Source organism: Hibiscus syriacus, unplaced genomic scaffold (assembly GCF_006381635.1).
Source record: "Hibiscus syriacus cultivar Baekdansim isolate YM2019G1 unplaced genomic scaffold, ASM638163v2 tig00110206_pilon, whole genome shotgun sequence".
In the NCBI taxonomy this organism is placed as follows: domain Eukaryota; kingdom Viridiplantae; phylum Streptophyta; class Magnoliopsida; order Malvales; family Malvaceae; genus Hibiscus; species Hibiscus syriacus.
In genome coordinates, this window is record NW_024062627.1 from 103,362 (window position 1) to 124,701 (window position 21,340).

The following is a 21,340-nucleotide window of genomic DNA, read 5'->3' on the forward strand; positions in this document are numbered from 1 at the left end:
TAGACTCGAACGACGCGAAAAAAAAATATCTACGAACATAAATTGCATATACAAATCCAATTCGAGTTCAATACAGGAAAGATAAGCATGATAACAAATAAAAATCGTCTTGATAAGTTAAAGTGATCACAAATTCAACCCTAAAAAAGATAAATGAAAACAATAAATATCGATGGTCCGCATCAAAGTTGATGTCGTCGTCGATAATAAAAATAAAAAAGACCAACGGTGACAAAAAAAAGAGAGAGAAAGATAAAATAAAATCACTATACGTATATTATTTTTAAAAACTACATGAAACAAAATATAAAACTTACAACTTAAAAGTATAATATATAATCCACACATAAAGTTCAAAAAAATAAATTATTAATCTAAGATAAAACTTAAATTTTTAAAAAATACAACTCAAAATATACAGTTAAACCTGAAATGTTTTAAGTTAAAAGAAATAGTTTTAGAAATAATTTAGAATGTCATGATGAAATACTTTAAAAAATTAATGATTTGGAATGTTAGGATAAAATAATTTAAAACTGATATTAAAACATTAATATAAAAAAATAATCTTATATTCTTTTGATTAAATAATTAATAATATTATACATTTAGATTAAATAAACCAAACATTATAATTTTGCTATATAAGAAATTCGGATAAGGTAAACATTTCACAAAAAAAGTAATATATATATATATAACTGAATCTAAATAATTTCATCTGTTTCACTATAAGTAAAATTACAAAATTATGTATAATTTTAAATATAACCCAAGAAAAATTGAGAAATTCCGAGTCATGTTTGGTGAAATTATCAGAATGGGCTAAAGTAGATGCCAAGCCCAAAACTTCATAAACCAATTTTGAAGCAGTCGGCCATGTAGGTTAAAGTAGTTGGCTGGAACCTTTTCAGATCATCAGATTCATATGTTTTTGTCTGTTTCAGTTTTCCAACGGTTGGATTAACACTAATCTCGTTGATTTCTTTTTTTATAATCACATGTATTTATTTTAATTGATTAATTCATATTAGAGCATAAGTCTAATACGGAGACTCTTATAATTCAGTTTGTTCCATTTATAAATGTCATCATTTAATTATGACTTTGTCTGAGGTCTATCCATCCCATAATAGATTGATTGTTGGTTTAATGATATATAATGTTTTTTTATTAACGATTTTTTTAATTTATTCAAAGATCTAATTAACTTTTTTCAAGAAAGTTTGAGATTTTTTTGATTTTTAAAACAAAAGAAAAATTAAGTATACTATACAAATATTATTAAATATCTAAAAAGTTATATAAACAATACTAAAAAAATATAATATAAAATATAATCAAAGAATAAATTATTAATTATTAAAATAAAAATAAAAATTGATCATTTTATCATGGTTTCAGAACCGGACCGGTTAGCGAACCGGTCATACTACCGGTTCACTGGTTCAACGGTCGAACGGTTCGACCGGTCGGAGAACCAGACGACGTCATAATTATTTAAAAAATTAAATAAAAATACCAAAAAATTTAATAAAAATAATTTTTTATATCACAAGTCATATCAAAGCAAGTCATAACATATATAAGTTAAAAATAAAATCAAGTGAACAAAATGATTAAAATCATAACAAAATGATATTGTTTAGTTTAAAATGAACTATCTTTCACTCAATCAAGCTTGAATTTTAGGCTTCAATCGAGCTTCTAAATTTTTTTGAATTCAAGCATATTTGAGTTCAGTTTTAATATTATATTTCGAGTTTGAGTTGATCTTGATAATTTTTAGCTTGTGAGTTTGAGTTGACTTGAACTTACTTTTAAAGTTTTCAAGTTCGAGTCTTTAGCTTGTGAGTTTGAGTTGACTTGAACTTACTTTTAAAGTTTTCAAGTTCGAGTCGAGCTCAGCAATACTCGAGTTCGACTTGGCTCGTTTAACAAACGACGTTGTTTGGTTTAATTTTTTTAAAAAAATAAACAAAATTCCTGGTTTTTTTCGGTTTTCAGCCGGTCCGGTTCGAACGGTTCAACGGTTTTGACCGGTTCACTAGTAACGGTTCAACCGGTTTAGATTGAACCGAACTAAACAACGATTCCTAATTGAACCGGCCGATCCGATCCGGTTTTCAAAAAAAAGATTTTTATGAAGAAGAAAAAAACAGCAACTCTGTCATCAGTCTAATCCTACTTATTATATGATAAGGTCATAAATCCCTTTATAATTTTTAATAATTTTTATTATTTATATTCTATAATACTATCGATATTTTTAATTTTTAAATATTCTTTGAACATGAGATTGTAAAAATACGGCTTTAAAAACTCATAAGGTAAGTGCACTTTATATACTAGCTTATTATGTCATGGGTAAGGACTTGTAAATAATCCTTCAAATTATTTGAAATATAATTAGATGTAGGTATTGATATAAATAACTTATGATATATTTTAACTACATTTAGATGCAAAATATGTACTTGTATGAATAAAAGTGCATGATATATATAATGATGGTTGATATGTATCTGACATTAAAAACATATTAGTATTTTTATTTGATTATATGAATATTTATTTAGTATTTTTTAATTTTATAGGAATTTGATATTAATATTAGTTTTATACTTACTTTTTTATGTTTAATATTTTTATATTTTTAATTTAAAATTATTTTTATTTTATTTTTTAAAATAAATGAACCCGTTAACCTTTTTAAAAAAACAATTAGACCATTAAACTTGAAAACAAAAATAATTAAATTATTCTATCATATCATTATCTATTATTAAATGTCACGTCAATATCGTGAATCATCGTATTAATATTGTAACGGTCAAAGTCTACATTATATATGAAAATATTAAAAAAAATAAGGAAAATAATTACTATAAGAATCTTCCAAAGCTCAAACTTACTCCATAAGAAACCCTGTATCACCCAACAAATGTAAAAGGAAAAAAAAAACAAATAATATCAACCCTATAGTTTGATCCACTAACAATCTTAGTCGTCTTCTAAAAATCTATTTCCATACCCAACCTTTTTATATTTTGATAATAAAATTATTTTTATTATTTTTAAAAGATAAAATAAAATCACTATACGTATATTATTTTTACTTTTCTAAAAGAGAGAGAGAAAGATAAAATAAAATCACTATACGTATATTATTTTTAAAAACTACATGAAACAAAATATAAAACTTACAACTTAAAAGTATAATATATAATCCACACGTAAAATTCAAAAAAATAAATTATATAATCAAAGATAAAACTTAAATTTTTAAAAAAAATACAACTCAAAATATACATTTAATCCTGAAATGTTTTAAGTTAAAAGAAATAGTTTTAGAAATAATTTAGAATGTCATGATGAAATACTTTAAAAAATTAATGATTTGGAATGTTAGGATAAAATAATTTAAAACTTGATATTAAAACATTAATATAAAAAAATAATCTTATATTCTTTTGATTAAATAATTAATAATATAATTATACATTTAGATTAAATAAACCAAACATATAATTTGCTTATAAAGAAATTCGGATAAGGTAAACATTTCACAAAAAAAGTTATATATATATATAACTGAATCTAAATAATTTCATCTGTTCACTATAAGTAAAATTATACAAAATTATGTAAATTTTAAATATAACCCAAGAAAAATTGAGAAATTCCGAGTCATGTTTGGTGAATTATCAGAATGGGCTAAAGTAGATGCCAAGCCCAAAACTTCATAAACCAATTTGAAGCAGTCGGCCATGTAGGTTAAAGTAGTGGCTGGTACCTTTCAGATCATCAGATTCATATGTTTTGTCTGTTTCAGTTTGTTCAACGGTTGGATTAACACTATCTCCGTTGATTCTTTTTTTATAATCACCTAAATGTTATTTAATTGATTAATTCATATTAGAGACGCATAAGTCTAATACGGAGACGACATCTTATAATTCAGTTTGTTCCATTTATAAATGTCATCATTTGAATTATTGACTTTGTCTGAGGGTCTAATATCTCATCCACTAAATAGATTGATTGTGTTTTAATGATATATAATGTTTTTATTAACGATTTTTTAATTTTATCAAAGCTAATTAACTTTTTTCAAGAAAGTTTGAGAATTTTTTGATTTTTTAAAAACAAAAGAAAAATTAGTATACTATACAATAATTATTAATATCTAAAAAAGTTAAATAAAACAATACTAAAAAAATATTAATATAAAATATAATCAAAGAAATAAATTATTAATTATTAAAAATAAAAAATTGATCTTTTTATCATGGTTTTCAGAACCGGACCGGTTAGCGAACCGGTCATACTACCGGTTCACCGGTTCAACCGGTCGAACGGTTCGACCGGTCGGAAGAATCAGACGACGTCATAATTATTTAAAAATTAAATAAAAATACAAAAAAATTTAATATAAAAAATAATTTTTTATATCACAAGTCATATTCAAAGCAAGTCCTAACATATATAAGTAAAATCATAAAATCAAGTGAAACAAAATGATTAAAAATTAACTACAACATAATATTTAAGGTAAACATATTAAAACATAGAAGAGCATCCCAAAAGTCTAAAGAGTAAAAATATGAGAACAAAACAATATCACATGCTAAGAAACATAGAAGAGCATCACAACTAACTTCTATAAATAATAGAGGTAATTGGCATTCAAATCATGGAGCCTTTTGGTGAGATTGATGAACTACTCTTTCACTTCAATCAAGCTTGAATTTTAGGCTTCAATCGAGCTTCTATTTTTTTTTTGAATTCAAGCATTTTTGAGTTCAAGTTTCAATATTATATTCGAGTTTGAGTTGAACTTGATTTTTAGCTTGTGAGTTTGAGTTGACTTGAACTTACTTTTAAGTTTCAAGTTCGAGTCGAGCTCAGCAATACTCGAGTTCGACTTGGCTCGTTTAATAAACGACGTTGTTTGGTTAATTTTTTTTAAAAAAAAAAAATTCTCGGTTTCAGCCGGTCCGGTTCGAACGGTTCAGCGGTTCTAGCCGGTTCACTAGTAACGGTTCAACCGATTTAAATGAACCGAACAAGCACGATTCCCAGTTGAACGGCCGATTCGATCCGGTTTTCAAACAGAGATTTTATGAAGAAGAAAAAAACAGCAACTCATCAGTCTAATCTATATTATATGATAAGGTCATAAATCCCTTTATAATTTTTAATAATTTTTATTTTATTATATTCTATATACTTATCGATTTTTAATTTTTAAATATCTTTGAACATGAGATTGTAAAAATACGGCTTTAAAAAGGTAAGGACTTGTAAATAATCCTTCAAATTATTTGAAATATAATTAGATGTAGGTATTGATATAAATAACTTATGATATTTTAATACATTTAGATGCAAAGATGTACTGTATGAATAAAAGTGCATGATATATAATGATGGTTGATATGTATCTGACATTAAAACTATTAGTATTTTTATTTGATTATGAATATTATTAGTATTTTTTAATTTTATAGGAATTTGATATTAATATAGTTTTACTTACTTGTTTATGTTTAATATTTTATATTTTAAGTTAAAATTATTTTATTTTATTTTTTAAATAAATGGACCCTTTAACTTTTTTTTAAAAACAGTTAGACCATTAAACTTGAAAACAAAATTAATTAAATTTTTCTATCATATATTATCTATTATTAAATGTCACGTCAATATTGTGAATCGTATATATTGTAACGGTCAAAGTCTACATTATATATGAAAATATTAAAAAATAAGGAAAATAATTACTATAGAATCTTCCAAGCTCAAACTTACTCCATAAGAAACCCTGTATCACCCAACAAATGTAAAAGAAAAAAAAAAAATAATATCAACCCTATATTTTGATCCACTAACAATCTTAGTCGTCTTCTAAAATCTATTTCCATTCCCAAACTTTTATATTTTGATCTTTCAATACAAAATTCCCAGCTTCGTCCTTCCCCTTATGGACACCGGACATTTTTCCCGGTCCTCCATAGTAAAAGTAGTGCCCCAAACTCCATTAATCCCACTCGGATATCATAGCAGTTGGGATGATCGGCCAGAAGTTTAGATTCGGTAATGGGATAAGTTATTATCCCAATCAACCACTTGTAGGTTTCGGAAATAAGAGGCCTTCTGAAGCCTTCGCCGGAGAAATGACCGCTTCCCATTGCGGTGGAGGTGTGGAACCCTCCGGCCCTCGAGTTAACAATCTCTCCACCGAATTGAACCATGGTTGATCCCTCAAGTGAGTGAACAAACATGCCGGCCAGTATCCTACTAGCACCCCGATCCGAATTCCAACCACCAGTTCCCGTGCTTTGGGTCCTGCACCGAACATAAAGCTATTGATCAGTTTGAGGATGTAATAACGGTTGTGAATGATGAATTTTATCACCTTCCAGATCAAGAGGGTGATGTCGAACTGGCCACCGTGGTACGATGAGATGGGGGAAATTGCGGCCCCGATTGCAATTCTATTGTTTGTTTGAACAAATCCGAGCACATCAAATTATAACACCCGGTTGTTTCATATGCGTCGTTCTGCAAAAATTGTTTCATTAATTCCAATAGTATTAAGCGAAGAGTTTAGCTTATAATCAAATTGTTTCGAAATCATTTGATTATACTACTGTCCAATATGTGAAGAATCTAGGATAGTTGTCCCATATATTTCTGGACTGACCTGCATAAAACTTATGCTATAATGTTCCAATCGAAAATATAAAAGAGTAGAGTCGAGTTAAGAAGGAAAATGACGTGCCTGCCAACCAGCTTCAATGGTGTTGAGATCATGGGCAAAGGAACCAGAGATGACCCAAAGCTGGGATAAGCTGAATTCATAGCGATTAGAGACATGAGGTGCCCACACATTTACGCTGCCCTTTGCTCCGTAATATTCTTCTCCGTTCACATATCCAACTGCATGCTGTAACCTACCTTTATTATTATGATTATGAAACCCTACTTTCTTTCTTTCTTTTTGTTTTAACAAAATCTCTTAATAATTAATAATCAATAACGCATACATATCATGTAGATATAAATTCGAATTTGAACTTTTAGGAAGAGCATACTTCCTTTTATGACTTTAATTTGAATGACTTTTATCCCTTCTTTTTTAAAGGGAAAAAAGGGAAGATAATTGTTGGATTAAATTAAATTTTGTTTAGTGAAAGTACATTTGTAAAGGCAGAGAAATGAGATACCTCATGGCTTGCTGGCCATTGCTGGTTGAATCTCTTCTGACACGTCTTCTTGGTTTCCTTCCAAATCTTCTTACAGACTAGCCCCATCATGTTCTTCCCTTGTTCTTTCATCGGAATCGTCCCTTCCGGACACGTTTCCCCGACATCCTCCATAGCTGAACATACTCTCTTCTGCCCCCGTCACTGTCCTTCAGCTTCATAAGCCCTAGGTCTCTCCGGTGAATCCTGCAGATATTTCATAAATCACAACAACTTTTGAATGTCGTACCATAGATATGATATGTTTTCCATCGTGTCGTGTTTAATGAAGTTGTGAATCACAACGACATCCAACATGATAAGTAATTACCGATATTGTTGTCCTTTGAGTTGAGGGTGATTGAAGGCAGGCTGATGATGCAACAAAACACAGTCAATAATATCACCATCTGGACTCTGCAACCGCGAACCAGAAACAAAGATTACTGACATAGTTAGAGAAACACATACCAAAACAACAATAAATATGTCGGACACCGGAATCATTGTCTGATAAAAGATCAAAAACCGAGGGCAAAAACTAGATAAATTGCCTGAATTGTCTTTACTGCAGGTTTGTTGATCTCTTTGAGACGTTGCCTTATGATTTTCCACTTTTTGAACTTTTTCTGGTCGGAAAGTTTGATTCCTCCCAGGAGGATTCCGGAGTTCCGACGAGAAAACAGGACAAATCGAAGATGAACAAGAAGAAAGATTACAAGAATGTGAACGATTGATGATGTTTTAAGACCAGAAGAACCCATGATTGTGCACTGGTGAAGTGTCTTATTCCGTGATCGAAATGGCGACATCTGATCCGACATAAGATCAACATTGTAAGAAAAACTTCTCGACTGCTTCAATATTCTTTCACCATTTTCCAAAGCTCTTGAAAACATCCAAGAATGGCAAAAACAATATTTTAAAAGAAGAAAACATTCCCTTCTTCTTGTTCTTCTCTTGCAGATTCTTATTGTGTCTGGTTTTGATGTCCCACACTTGGTTCGAATTTCTAAGCTGTTGGGTTTGTTAATGAAAACCAAAGAACTGAAATGGGAGCGTGGTGATATATAAATGCTAATGCCGAGTTAAGCAAAGCTCGCCGAAATTTTTTCTTTTAAAAAAAGTAAAAGACAATTTGGAGATGAAATTAAAATAATTTAAAATTTAAAACCCATAGAATGAAAGATATAATTAACAATGATTGATGAAATTAATTTTTAAACCAATATATTCTTTTGAAGCAAAATCAATATATTTTCTAACTATCAACAAATAATTTAAATATAGATTAGTTTCGTCGAACCAAATAATCAATAAATAATATTGTTTTAAGTAATAAAAGTTTAGAGGTAGGATATTACTCTGGAACCCTTGTTCTTTTCTTTTATTCTGATAGTGACATCGGTTTTGGTGCAAGTCGTCAATAACTTGTGTTTATTTTTATCATTGTTTTTTAATACCCTGTTTCAGTTGGTTATTTATGTTTTATTTTAATTTTTAATAAAAATCTATATTATTTGACTTCTTATTTTTATATATTTGTATATATTTTACCTTTTTTTTTTCATGTTTTACTATGCTCCTGTTTCACGTTTCTCTACATTATGGTATGTTGTTTGCCTATCTTTGTGGTATTATGCGATTTTGTAAAGATTCTCACATCCCTCGTATTTAATTTGTGATTGCGGTGGTATTTTAATGATTAGATTCTTTTTTTGTAATTATTTGTCGATGTATTCAGATATATTTTCGCTTGTTATAAAGGAATTTATTGATGAATATTGGGTTTATGAATGATAGACCTTAGATTTAAAAGGTTATTGTACATTTGGATTTTTTTTATGTTTGAGTTTTTTTATCTCTAAATTCTCTCTTAATTGATTCCATTGTTAAGATTGTATTTTCTTTCGTTTTAATAAAATTTAGGAACAAAATTTAGAATCGTTTAAAGATTAAAAGAAGTAATAATAAAACTATTTTTTATAAAATACACTTTTTTTCTTTTTGTTATATAATTTAATTTTATAGGATAGTGATCTCTGTTATTGACTCACTTTAGTTTGTGAGGAGAGACGTCAAATACAGTTGATTCTGGGTTTTCAAAGTTCTTTCTCCCTTCCCTATATGTTCTGTGTCAGCTATATACTTTGTACCATCAACCTAAAAGCTTACCCACTTCCACTTATTTAAATTTGGATTCAACTTCAATTATTCAGTGTAGTTTTATATTATACTATATCTAAGATATTTTATATTTATAAAATTTCTGACATGTTAACTATAATTATATTTATTATATAAACCCTAATATATTTGTGTATTCATGTCGTATTGTCGGATGAGTCAATATCATTATATTTAAGGGTCCATGCGCTTGGTTATGCATTGCATGCTCAATCAATTACATTTCATTACACAGTCGCACTCATTAATCTCTGTTTAGTGCTTGTATTTTGGGGCTCAACTCTGATTTCATTCCTTTTTCCTCATGCTGTTATGGATTTCATGTTCGGATCTAATTCGAATAACTCGAGTCAACGTAAAACAAATTACAGAGTAAGCGGTACTTTAATGGAAAATTTTCCTTCTACTTAACTTCTTGGTCAAAATAAAACTTCCATGTTTCAAGTTCTTTAGTGAAAAGCTCAACTTTGGTGGTTTTTTTTCCCTTTTTGTGTCTGGGGGGTTTGAAAGAAAGCAGAGGGAGTGATGTTGTCTCAAAATCTAAGCAAGTGTAATGAAAGGTCTTTGGTCAATTGGATCTCAGCTTTTAGGTTGGGACCCATCTGTCTACTTGCACTTATGATCAATCATGATTCAACTACATGTTTTCCATCACCCTACAATGACCCAATTTCACATCATGACCTGATTTATTATAAATTTTAAATAATATCCAATATTCGAATTTTAATATAATAAATAGAGAGAAATAAATTAATAATGTTGTTATAATAAATATTATGTAAAATTTGAATCTATGTTGACAATAAGTTGGTTTAGTGGGGTGATACATTAGATCTCTTATATAAGAGGTTCGAATTTTGATATTATGAATAGAAAAATTGAGTTAGAAGAATTCTACTACACCCATAAATTTAAAGGCGATGATTATACCAAAAAAAATAGTCGATTAAATAATTAATTTAATTTGATATTTAAGTAAATAACATGAAGAACCTTAAACTTATTTTAGTTTATTTGCACACTACTAGATTTAAATAATTTGTATATTTATTTAGGAGAATAAAAAGAATGAAGTTGGTTATAAAAATTTAAAAGTGGAATAAGAGTAAAGATAATTCCGGTTAAGAGTCCCACATGAAAAGAAGAGAATTGAATGATGAGGAAGAGTGGGAACGTAGTTGTTTAAAGCTACATCAAATCATCAATCCCAAAACACTATACTCGGTTTCTCTCTTCTATTACTGCGTATTTGTAAACTATGGAATTACTTTCTGTATTTTAATTTGAGTTATTTTAGTTATGTTTTTTCCCCTCTTAATTTTGAAATTTTAATATTAAAATTTAATTCAAAATATACTTTTTATCATACTATTTTTTATATTTTATCACAAATTTACCATGTGATGCGGTATTTCACTGGATGGTGTCAACCTCTATATTAGTGTAAAGCATTTATAAAGGGGGTAGAAAGGAGGGTTAAAAAGCATGGAACCTTGATGTTGAGCAATGATATTGTCGGAGAAAGCATTTAAGTATAAGGTTAGCTAAATCAAAGGTAGCAATAAAAGAACACCTCTCAAAAAGGGTTTAGAAATAGACACTATCTTTGAAACATGTCGCTGATCCCATCTTCTCCAAAAACATGTTAATGGTGGTCTCATGAAACCATGTATGCTAATGCATCATCCCCTAATTTTCAATATCTGTTTGTTTTATTGAAGCCCAAAGCCAATAGCCCACTAGGCTCACTGCTGGTTACATTGTGATGACTGATGGTCCAATTAGAGAAGGAGTTTAGATCAATGTGAGTCCACTCGAATCTAGACCCATGAATCTTTATTTGACTCACTCGTGGAGGCTGCCTATTCTGATTTCATGTCCGGTTGGGATCAATGGCCATGATTTTTGGGCCAACACTTCTCTTCTTAACCGATTGTACTGATACTATAGCGTTTGTCACGGGTCATTATCTTCATTCCAAAATACAAATCTAATATGCGTAACAATATCACTTACAAAAGTTAGAATTTCTCTTTTCTGTTATGAAGTGGGGTTAATGTGCCCCATTTAACCATGTCATATATACTATTCTCTTATGTTCAATCTTATGACACCTTCTTCCCGGGTTAATGTCACGGTTGTTTATCCTACTTAACAAATCAATTGAGATATCTGGTGTGAAATTGAACAGTCAAAAGATCATTTTGATACCACTTATTAGTTTGTACAAGGTCATTACATTATTTCCAAAAAAAAAACATTTTATAAGTTTGTAATATTACTGTTTATATACTCTAAGGTGGCGTTTGGTTCGTTGGAATGTTTATGAGGGAATTGGAATATGTGAAGGAATTGGAATATGTGAAGGAATTGGAATATGAAGGAATTGGATTATGTAGGAATTGGAATCCAATTCCATATTCTGTTTGGTTCGCAGATATGTCAGATGAATTTGATTTCAGTAATGTAAAATGACAGAATTACCCTTATTGTTTTTTTTTGCTTTATTTTAGTTTATTTTACAACTTACATGTAGTAATATATTATAAAAAATTAAAAAATATTAAATTTTCATTTTATTGATTGATTATTCATTTCAATAAATTATAAAAATTATGCTAATAAACATTATAAGTTAAAATCATCGCAATCAAAATATGTTAATAAGTTACCAAAAGATAGAACAATATTTCGATACATTCCAATCGTAGTATGTTAATTAGTTACAAAAAAAAATACCAAAAACTATTTTTATTCAATATATGAATTAGAAACTTAACCCGACACGACTCAAAATAATAAAAAAAAATTATTCAATAAAAACATTGACTTAATTGAAAAAAATATATATAGAGGGGTATTATTGTAATTATTCCTAAATATATAAGGTAAAATTATATATTTTTTCGGGCCGGTACAGTTTTTTCACCCTAAACCCGACCCGACTCGACCCGAATACCACACTTTAAAAACCCGACCCGACCCGAACAAAATAAAGTTTCATCCGAACCGACCCGAATATATGAATTATAAATCCGACCCGACCCGAAATAATAAAAAATTATTTTTATTTAATAAAAACAGTGAATTAATCCGACCCAACCCGAATTATATATATTTTCGGGTCGGTCCGATTTTTTTCACCCTAAACCCGAACCCGATCCGACCCGACCCGAATATCACACTTAAAAAAACCCGACCCGACTCGACCCGAATATCACACTTAAAAAACCCGACCCGAACAAAATAAAGTTTCATCCGACCCGACCCGAATATATGAATTAGAAATTCAACCCGACCCGACCCGACCCGAAATATTAAAAAATTATTTTTATTTAATAAAAACAGTGACTTAATCCGACCCGACATGAATTATATATATATTTTCGGGTCGGTCCAGTTTTTTTCACCCCAAACCCGAACCTGACCCTACTTGAATATCACACTTAAAAAAACCAGATCCGACCCGACCAAAATAAAATTTCACCCGACCCGACCCGAATATATGAATTAGAAACCCGAACTGACCCGAAATAATAAAAAAATATTTTTATTCAATATATGAATAAGTTACCAAAGGATTGATGAGGATATTATGGTCAAATTTTAATTCCCTCTAACAAGGGAATTAAATTCAGAATTAAATTCCATAGATTCCAATTTCCTTGAAAAACTTGAACCAAACATGGGAAAGTGATGAAATTGAATTTCAATTCTCACCAATTCCAATGAATTCCATCCAACCAAACGCTACCTAAAACTTCTTATTTTCTTTTTTATGTAGCTTCTTTAAGACGTGACATAGTGTAGGTGAATGAAGTGACTTTAGAAAGTTTTTGATATTTTAATTTTCAATTATTATTTAACTGAATGCATCGAATAAAAGTACTTTTGAATTTGGTGAGTGAGATTCCAAAGAGAAGGATGAGTTATATTGGACGGTGCACGCCACATCCTACTTCCCACCCTGTAGGGCTTTACAAAAACCCCAAATACATTACATTACGTTGCTAAAGCAAAACCAAACTTTTACAAAAGCCTCACCTTCTCACACACTAAAATTAGCAGAAGGGAAAGCATCAGCCAAACATGCAACCCAAGCAACAAAACCCAAACAATGCCTATATACAGACATGTTCGCGAGATCGAGCTATTCTCTTGACATAACCACTGTCCCCTTAGTAAGCAAGAGTCGATGCTCGAAGGAAACAGAGGTCCCTGTGATCTCCCATAAGAGTTCCAACACAATGCCTGATGGAAACCTCGAAACGAGGGTTTCAGTTGAATATCAATAAGATCTACGTCGGTGCAGGGGATCGCATTGCTACAAGCTAGATGAACCGGTTGCGACGTGTACGTTCCGACGATTCGGTCGTATTTAACGCCGGAAATCGCCACCGCCATCGTTTGGTTCTTGCACATGTGCTTGTCGCAGTTGTACTGGTCGATTATTATGGGGACATTCAAGTCAATGACTTGAATGTTGGAAAACGAGACGTTCTTAAGTGATCCCATACCTCCCTGAAAAAAAACTATAATTATTAATTTTATTTTAATATTTTAGTTATAACTCAATGCATAAATATAGTGAAGTGATAATATTTATTAAGAGTAATTTGAACTTTCCATGTATCGGTGAATTCATCATCTAAGTATAGCTGTTGTCTGATTATCAAATACAATTATATCATCTCTTCTTCAGTGATCATTAGTATTCATTACTATTTAATATTTAAAATTCATGATAAATAAAAAAATATTTCATTTCGTATTTAACCTATAAAAATTTCAAATCCTAGAACATGAATCATATCCAATGAGTTTTATTTTTTTTATTAATCAGGGGTAAGTTCAAAGTAGTACATATTCAAATATAACTTTTAATTATTTGACATTAAACGTTCAAACACTGACATTCTTAGTGCTTGAACTCGAAACCTCAATAAATAACAACAATTCTTTTATCACCGAAGTCGTTGGGATTCGTATTATCCAATGAGTATTAAAATGTGAAAAATTGACATTTACTCGAATAAATCAATTTTGAACTCTGAATTACAATAAAATATTTTTCATTTATCATATCTCACACTTTCTTAATTTCGCGATAAAATTTATTATTTAATTTGATTTTCAATCCAAAATTTTAAATACGCAACATAATTTCTTTCAAAAGTTCTCTCTCAAAATCTTTTTCATAAATTCTGAATTATCAAATGATTTTATTTAAGTGAATGAACCAAATCGATTAAGAGAATTGTACATATTATTGTTTCAAAGTAATTAAAATAAGTTTATGCATTTTAAAAATTTATTATTTTTTTAAAATTTTCATTATTTCCCTTTTTGACCTAATATAAAAAAATATATATAAAAAAAACATATGTTTGTTCCACCATTACTTCATAGCAGTAATATTACCAACGTTGTTAATTTTTACTTGATTGTTATTATTTAAATAATTGAAGAATTTGATTGATAAAAATAGTAAATTAATGATTTAAATAAAATACATCTAATAATTAAACGAATATTTTTGGATAATTCATTTTAAATAAAAAATATTATTAGATAAAATATTAACTGAGACAAACTGTGTAGATGGGTCCATTCTTAAAACAAGAATCTGCTGAATTAGTGAGAAAACGAAACAATATAAAAATGAATGATTGTAGAAATGACAAAAGTGCCCATATGGGAATGTTTATTTCCCAAACTAATGCAGTCAGGTGATTAATTCTCTAAATGGAGTGATTGCTACAGGATTGCATGCAATGTTTGAGATCTTTTGATTTTTTTAGGGTTTGATCAGATTTTTCGATGTCTTTAGGGTGAATTTTATTATTGAAATCTGGGCGTTTTTAGCATAAAAAAGTTGGCGTTTTACATAAATATCACCTTAATATAAATTAATTACTTGTTATGTACTATTTAAGAATATTTTATGGATCTAGCAAATTTTTAAATATTTTCTATAAAATTATTCATGCCTTAAATTACACAATACAATTATGTCTACCAATTACCACTTGACACTTTCTGATGCATTTTTTACCATTTCAAAATCTTATGCGGTGCATGTGTCGCGCCTTTCTGCAAAATTATTTTTCAAAATGATGATGATGGTGATGATCCGTAATATTTTATAAAATTATTTATATTTTAAATTACTTACCTTCAAAGTTTTCTTAGAATATATTATACATATATGATTTTGAAAGGATCAAAAACGCATCAGAAAGTGTCAAGTGGTAATTGGTAGACATAATTGTATTGTGTAATTTAATACAGAAATAATTTTATAGAAAATATTTAAAAATTTACTAGATTCGTAAAATATTCTTAAACAATGCCTAACAAATAATTAATTTCGATTAAAGTGATATTTGTGTAAAAATGCCATTTTTTTTTCTCCTAAGTAAGCCCAAATGAATTCACCCTAAAAACTCGAGAAAGCTGGTCCAATCCTAAAGATGCCGAGAAATCACACACACTACATATAATCCTATAATAATCACCCTATTTAGAGAATTAATCTCCTGACTGCATTAGTTTAGGAAAAAAACATTCCCACATGTCTTATGGACACTTTTACCAGAAATTATGTGATGATGTGGAAGCGAAGCCACCTTTGAACAGTTTTTTAGGTCTAGAATGTTGAAACGTGCACGACTCTTTGCGCATAAAGTTGCGGGTAAACTCAGGTTAAAATAAAAAGTAAATTACCGTGTTAATCTTGTACATATCATCATGTAAATATAACCATTTGCATGTGAAAAATTTTAAAAAAATATTTTCTTTTATTATTCAAATCGTTTAATAAATTTGATTTAAATTTATTCTTATTTTAAGATTTATCTTTTATAGAAATATATTTTAAAACTATTGTTAAACGTTTTTAAATAATTAAATCATGTTTTAACTATAATTTAAGAATAAAATTAAAAATTATTATTTTATTAACATATAACATTATAAATTTTTAAAAGAATTAATAAGAAAAATATTTTATAATCAACTAATAATGCTAAGTATCATAATATTGATAAAAAAGGTATATCGACAAAATTAATCTTCAACACTTATACAAATGGTCACTTTATCTCTTATTTTTTGGAATACTTTAATTTTTAATGTTTCAATTTTTGGTCATATTCAATTTGAATGAAAATCATTAATTGATTAACGATCACTATAAATTATTGAGGTAAAATATTCACATATGTTTAATTAATATTACGTCGCAAAAAATGATGATATGAGATATATCACATAATTCAAAGTAATGATATGATATGTGTCATGTCATTCAAAATGATGACATATATCATGTCATCAGTTAAATACATATAAAAATATCATATTAGTAGCATGTATTAATCATTAGTCAATTAACAATTTCATTAAATAAGGATTATTTTAACTTAAAATTAAAATGTTGGAGGTTAAAAAATTTTAAAACAAAATAAATAAATAAATTATTATTTGTGCAAATATTAGAAATTAATTTTATCATTATATTAAAATAAAAACTTTAAAAAATCGGGTGCCTATGGGAGTAGCTTGCCCTAATACCGATTTAACTTACGATAAATTGAAAGTCCAATGTTTGAAGTCAAAGCGTGGGCAAGAAATGGGGGAATGTCTCAGGAAAGGCGGGTTAATATACGGCTAATATACAGCATTACCGGATACATTAAAATGTATTTAATAAATTCGGTTTAGCGGTACCTATTATGTTGACAACTAATAATGTTTTAGGTAGAAAATATGAAAAACTATTAAAAAATTTGGTAACCGGTAAACTTTGGTTATCGGTAAGTATCTATCCTTTTTATAAAAGTGTCCATACGTTTAACATATCAAGTAAATTTTACCGGTTTTGTCATAATGAATCTGGTTTTGTCATATTTTTACTTGTTATATTGTAAATTATCTATCCTTTTTATAAAAGTGTCCATACTTATTTCACTGTGAAAATATATTTATTATTATCTTTAGTTAATATTGTTAAATTTAAAATCTAAATAATATTTTATAAAATATCAAAACAATCAAATAATTTTTGTGTAAATGAAATTATTAAATTAATATTGTAGGTGGAAAACATGAAACACTATTAAAAAATTTGAAACATAAATTACATAACTTTCAAAAAGTATATATCATTTTTATAAAAGTGTCCATACTTATTTCACTGTTGAAAACATATTATTATTATATTTGGTTAATATTGTTAAATTTAAATGCTAAATAATATTTTATAAAATATCAAAACAATCAAATAAAATTTTGTGTAAATTAAATTATTAAATTAATATTGTAGGTGGAAAACATGAAACACTATTAAATAAATTGAAACATAAATTACATAACTTTAAAAGCAGTTTTAAATCCTAAAAGTGTCGATACTTTTAAAAAATATATCGATCCAAAACGATATACCAGGTAAAAATATGATAAAACCGGTAACAAAATGATAAAACCGGTAAATTTAAAAGTGTCGATACGTTATATAAGGATCGACACTTTGTGAATTTAAAAGAGAAGCAGTTATAGCGCCTATAATGTGTCGATACTTTAAAAAAAATATCGATCCACAACGATATAACAGGTAAAAATATGATAAAACCGGTATCAAAATGATAAAAACGGTAAAATGATACCGGATATATTGAAAGTGTCGATACTTTCGTAAGTACGTGTAATAAATTATCGACACTTTCAAAGAAATAGGTAATTATCCTTTCGAAAGTATCGACACCTGACATAAAAGTATCGACACTTTTGTATTTGTATCGATTAAATATAAATAACATATCCGATGAAAATATAAGCTAAATATCCTATGAAAATAGATAGAACGGACGAGTTTTTGAAATCGAAGAGTAATTGTTGCTGCATTTCAGAAGGCGTTTCTAAAGCGAAGTTTGTTTGTTTGTTGCTGCAGTCGAATCGAAAAGTATGTTGTCGAAACCCTAATTTTTTATTATTACAGTAATCGCGATAGGGTTTTTTATGTGTTGTTTGGGGTTTTGGAGTAAGGAAGCATTTGGGACCGATTGCAGGTAGAAATAGATATTCAAGGAAAAATATAAATGTTGATACTTTTATTAAATATTATAGGTAGAAAATGATATTATAGGTTGTATAAATGTAGCACCCACTCGAAAGATTGAGACGTTTCGTCAGCGATTATGGCAGTGGCAAACACAATTGTGTTATGGTGATGATTGACACCAACAATAGGCATAATTGGTCGACCATACAAATTATCTTTGTACATTGTGTCGAACGCAATTACATCACCGAAGCATGTGTAATCCGATCTCGATGTAGAATCCGACCAAATAAGATTATACAATGCCCCCGATTCGTCTACCGAGTATGTCATAAAAAACCCGGGATCATCATGTTTCTTATAATCAAAGTAGGCAATAAGCGCATTCACATCCCCATCGACGATTTCCTTTGCTTTACCTCTTTGAAGTGCATTGTAGAGGTCTTTATGTGTAAATCCAACATTATGATAGCCCCCTGCCTGCTGCGTTAAATAGTTCATTACTTGTGACGTGCCAACACCGACCTCTTTCAATGTTGTTGCCTCATCGATATCAGCCTTACTTACAGCTCGATTAGAACGCATAAATGGTGTCATAGCAGATGTGCACAATGCATGATTATGTTTCTGATCAGACTTACTTATAACCCACTGATCGTTTGTATTTGTTGCTGTAACTACGACTCTAGCCTTACATCCTGTTCTTGTGACTGGCGTATGAGCACGTTGACGATCAACAGTATTGACTTTTGATACTCGAAACCCTTCTTTGGAACAACAAAATTCTTGTGTCTTCACATTCCCTTCCACGTCAAGCCGTGTTGTTCCCTTACGTGCACTAAACCCATGTTCCCGTGCGAATCCCTTGTAAAAGTGCCAAGCTTGATCACGTGAACAGAAGAGCTGACCAACCAATCTGTCAGATTCATCAACATTATGTACTTCATGGCATTCCTCGGTTGGCTTAACATTGTCTACATCAGTATTATCCATGGCAAAAATTTTGTTGTGCAAGTTCAGTGCTCCAGGAGTTGATAGATATGTAAACGAAGGTTCATTTTGAACATGTTTCTGTAGTTAAAGGGTGGGTACAACATTAAATTCGCAGTACATATTTAGGTATGTACAATAACTACAAGTATATTATCATTTTAAATTCGCAGTACACTGTTAAAAAAATTGAAACATAAATTACATAAGTTTTAAAAAAAATATCGATCCTTTTTATAAAAAGTATGGACACTTTCAATAAAATAGGTAAACATATGATGTAATAGGTAGCCCTTATATAATGTAATAGGTATCGTTTATATAATGTAATAGGTAGTGGTTATATTGTAAAGTGTCTATCCTTTTTATAAAAGTGTCCATACTTTTTTCACTGTGGAAAACATTAATTTAAGGTTATCTTTTGAGTGAGTTTTAAGATATTAATTTAGTAATTATAGGCGTCTAATGATTTATTTTTACGTTACGGTATATATTATTAAATTAAAAATTCTAAATAATATTTTATAAAATATCAAAACAATCAAATAATTTTTTGTGCAAATGAAATTATTAAATCAATATTGTAGGTGGAAAACATGAAACACTGTTAAAGTATCGATCCTTTTTATAAAAAGTATGAACACTTTCAATATAATATAATGTAATAGGTAAATTTGCAATGCTATCGGTATAAATATACCGGTTTACTTATAAAATAGGTAAATATAAGCGCTACCTATTACATTATATAAGCGCTACCTAGTATGTTATTGTACTTTATAATATTTCCGGTTAAATAATATAACATAACCGGTCTAAATTTTAACCGGTCACTTGTTTAACCGGTCACACCGTATATTAGCCGTTTTTTAGGCGCCGCACCGCAGAACGACCCAAGAAATGGAAGCACGGGGGTAGAGCATTTTGTCCTGTTATTATTATTATTTATTAATTGTTTAATTGCTGAGTGGAAGACTTAATTAATTCAAAAGCTTTCGCGCCGCCATTAACAAGGGAAATGGCGCTGCCTTGCTTTGAAATTTTATTTCACGCAGTTTCCGTTTCCAATCCTTACTTTGACTTCCATCTCTTTGCATTATAGCACTTCAGTTTCTCTGCCCAAATGGATTTCTTCTTCGTTTCTGCATATCAACTCCAACGAAGTTCAACTAAGGTATTAATAGCAGCCTTTGTTTTGCTTATATTTCATCTCCTTTTAGTTTCTGGATAGATGATAGGTTGAATTCAATTCAGATTCCTTTTTTTTCCTTTCTGTTTTATGGCGATTGAAAGTTTTACAAATTCTACGCTTCTTAATGAAGTTTATTTCGGCATCAAATTCTATTGCATAATCGTAAACACTTCCATAACTTTTTTTTAGAAATTTTTTAATTCAACCACGGTGTTTAATTAATGCTATATTCACAACCTTGGATCTACAATTAATTTTGTTTTGTTTTCTTGATTATAATTTTAATGTATAGATATAGCAGATCATAATTTTTTAGGAGTAATTTGAACTTCTCATGTATTGATGAATCCATCATCTAAATATGGCTATTGTCTGATTATTATCAACTACTCTTATATCATCTCCTCTTCAGTGATCATTAGTGTTTAATATTTAAAATTCATGATCAAGAAAAATTATAAAATTTTATGGATGCTAAAAATAAAATTTTACCATTGTATTAACTACAAATTTGATAATTTTCGGCAAGATTAACTTTAGTTTTATCATTTTGGAGTGACATCTATATATTTTATGATGTTACATTATTAAAATAAAATTATTTTCAATCATATAATTTGATCTGTATCTACTAATATATGATATAAATCTTAAATT

General features: G+C 28.9%; 1 pseudogene; it reads right to left on the reverse strand.

Moving 5' to 3' along the window:
* Positions 1-5,910: 5,910 nt before the first annotated feature.
* Positions 5,911-7,319, reverse strand: LOC120219216 (annotated as a pseudogene).
* Between the last annotated feature and the right edge of the window lie 14,021 nt (positions 7,320-21,340).